This window comes from Micromys minutus (assembly GCF_963924665.1).
Source record: "Micromys minutus genome assembly, chromosome: 11".
Taxonomy (NCBI): domain Eukaryota; kingdom Metazoa; phylum Chordata; class Mammalia; order Rodentia; family Muridae; genus Micromys; species Micromys minutus.
The window spans coordinates 56,150,810-56,154,506 of record NC_137980.1 but is presented as its reverse complement, the minus strand read 5'-3'; positions in this window follow the sequence as shown (position 1 = coordinate 56,154,506).

Sequence of the window (3,697 nt, the reverse complement as noted above, 5' to 3'; positions counted from 1 at the left end):
TAGACAGATTAATTTATATGATTGTCAAAAAGATTTGTGTTGCTTCCTTCTCACATCTAAATTTGTGAAGATGCAGTGACCACATGTACAACCTTCCACAGTGCATGTAAGGTTGTGGTGCACATTATAAATTGGCAGGTATAATACATTTTAGAAAGTTAAGCATGAGAATATATCAACAAACATACATTCAGCATTGGCTGCAGCAAGGCAGAAATAACACACATTTACATATGAATGATGAACTGAGATTATATTTGTGAAATAGGAAGACACTGAGACCTGCATGTTAGACAAGGCAAAAGTGAGTTTCTCAGTGTTTGGTGATGTGCTCTAATCAAGAAAGGTTTCCCCAAATGAATAGGTAGCAGTACTTACCAAGTCCTGGAGACCCCTGGGAACATAATGCTGAGTTGTGAATGGTATTCAAAAAAAAAGAACATTAGCAAACTTCAAAGAATTGTAAGAGATACATGAAAAGAGACTCTTAACCTTTAGAAACTTACCATCCTGCTTTTAGGCTATGTCTTCTGCCAGGGCAGACTATCAGCATGTCTTCTCCTCTGAAAACACCATAGTCTGATAGTCTGAAAGCCTCCTAGGAGGTCTGCTCCAGCCAGGGCCACAGGTAAGGGACCTCTCAAATAGCCGCAGCAGCTGGGAACCCTGAGGAGCCCAGCCGACTCGGGACACAGCCTCATGCTAATGCCTCATGTAAACTCCACCCCCCTTAATTTTCACACCTTTCACCTGGTCAGAAGATCAGGGTGACTGCTCTTCTTAATACCCAACAGTCTGAAGGCCTCCCAGGAGAGCGGATACAGCCAGGGCTCCAGGGGATATGCAGCAACTCTTGGATGCAGGAGGCAGGCTTCATACAGTCAGGCCAGTTAAAGCCAAAAATGTCCAGATGGTGAGAGGCAAGCTTAAGACCATAAACAACAGAAGACAGTACACTCTGGCATGACCAGAACCCAGTTCCCCCAACACAACAATCCCTGGATACACTGACACACATGAAAATAAGATATTGACCTAAAATCCTATCTCTTGAAGATAATGGAGTCCTTTAAGGAAGAAATCAATGACCTGCTGAAAGAAATACAGGAAAACAAGTAGAAGTCCTTAAAGAGGAAACAAGTAAATCTCTTAAAGAAATAAAGAAAAATGTAGATAACCTTGGAAATGGAATGCCTAAGAAAGACGTCAGCAACTACAGATGCAAGCATCAGCAACAGAATACAAGCGATAGAAGAGAGACTCTCAGGTGGAGAAGAACCTTAGGAGCTATCAACACGAAGCCCAAAGGAAATTTAAACAGAAAAAATTCTAACCTCAAAACATCCAGGACACAGGGAAAAGATCAAAGAATAAAAATCCGAGAGAGGGAGTACTCACAGCTCAAATGACCCAACAACATCTTCAACAGTCATGGAAGAAAGCTTCCCCAAATTAATGTAATGTAAATGTACAAGGAGCAAACAAAACACCAAATTGATTTGACCAGTAAAGAAAGTCCCCTTGTCGTGTGTCTTAGTCAGGGTTCCTATTCTTGCACAAACACCATGACCAAGAAGCAAGCTGGGGAGGAAAGGGTTTATTCAGCTTACACTTCCATATCACTGTCCATCACCAAAGGCAGCAAAAGTGGAAGAGTGGGAGTTACTGTGGAAGTCACAGGAGACAGCCTGGTCCTCAGTGTAGCCCAGGATGCCCTTTAGTGGGCCCTCAGCTGCCTGCTTCACCACCTTCTTGATGTCGTCATACTTGGCAGGCTTCTCCAGGCGGCATGTCAGACCCACAACAGATACATTGGGGGTAGAAACACGAAAGGCCATGCCAGTGAGCTTCCCATTCAGCTCTGGGATGACCTTGCCCACAACCATGGTGGCACCAACGATGTTCTGGGCTGCCCCACAGCCATCATGCCACATCTCCCCGGAAGGGCCATCCACAGTCTTCTGAGTGACAGTGATAGCACGGACTGTGGTCATGGCCCTTCCACAATGCCAAAGTTGTCATGGATGACCTTAGCCAGGGGGACTAAGCAGTTGGTGGTGCAGGATGCATTTCTGACAATCTTGAGGGAGTTGTCATATTTCTCATGGTTCACACCCATCACAAACATGGGGGCATTGGCTGAAGGGGCAGAGATGATGACCCTTTCGGCCCCACCTTTCAAGTGGTCCCCTGCCTTCTCCATGGTGGTGAAGATGCCAATAGACTCCATGACATACTCAGCACCAGCATCACCCCATTTGATATTAGCGGGATCTCGCTCCTGGAAGATGGCAATGGGCTTCCCATTGATGACAAGCTTCCCATGCTCAGCCTTGACTGTGCCATTGAATTTGCCATAGATAAAGTCACACTGGAACATGTAGACCATGTAGTTGAGGTCAATGAAGGGGTCATTGATGACAACAATTTCCACTTTGCCAGATTCAGAACTGAAGGCAGCCCTGGTAACTAGGCACCCAATATGGCCAAATTCGTTCACCATCTGGTCTAAGAGACGAGGCTGGCACTGCACAAGAAGAGGCTGTCTCTGGAACAGGGAGGACCAGAGACTCAGAGGCTTGGTCCCTAAGCTTATATACTCTATGCATGCCTGCTTCAGACCCCACTGACTGGAGCCCACTGTCCTCGGGGCATGTGCAAAGTACTGACAATTTTGAAACTGTTGTAGATCTGGCTGCATGGCCTTCAAAGGGAATGCTGAGGGACGTAGGTGACGGTTCATATCATTTGCAGCCCTGTAGCCCTGGCAATATGTGGCCCTAAGACTGCCCTGATGGCTCAATAAATAAATAAATAAATAAATAAATAAATAAATAAATAAATAAATAAATAAATCATCCCAAGTTAGCAAACCCAGACCTCAATACCACACACACTTTGTGGTTTTTTTTTCCATGTGTAAAATGGAAGGAATGTGTTGTGTGACACCACTTAAGAAACCATTTTTACATCGGCCAGCCCCCAGGAAACTTGAGTCAGTATGACGAATTCACATATTCATTTTGAATTGAAGGAAGATGGATTTAACTGCATTTTTCAATATAATTTGCAATGATCAGAATTAGCATGTTCTCTTAAACTTCTGTATCAAACCACAAATAAGTAGGCATAGTTTATTCACTGGAACTAGATCTGGAAAAGCTCACAAACTTTCCTTCACCTCCTATTTTTGCTGTTCCATCTGCCTCCCTCCATCACTATGCTGGATTCCTCTTTTGTTCTGCATCATTTCCAGGGGCATCTCAAGGCAAGTATGTCTGTCTAGTCCCTAGAAAGAATATAAAAGAGCCCATTCCCCCAAGTCCACTCTGTCCTCTGGAAATGTGTTTCATTTTGGCAGAGGTATAAAGACCAGTAGGATTCTGAGAACCTAAACTCTGGATTCCTTGCACCATAAACTACAGGCAACTCTGCTGTATGTTCTGTAGGCACCATTGTAACTCTAAGACTTTGTACTTGCCTGGTCTTTTGTCATTTATCTTCACTGCTGTCCTGGAGTTTATATAAGGCAAAGCCATAATTTTATAGGAATTCAGTTTCAGAGAGGTCAAAAAATGTGGCCAAGAGCCCACAGGTCTCCCGTGCCAGAATGAGCCAAACTCATTCTACCTCTTCCGAGATTCTGTTACTGGACTGTGTCGTGCTCCAGAGTTTAAGTGAATGAATCAGTAACTTT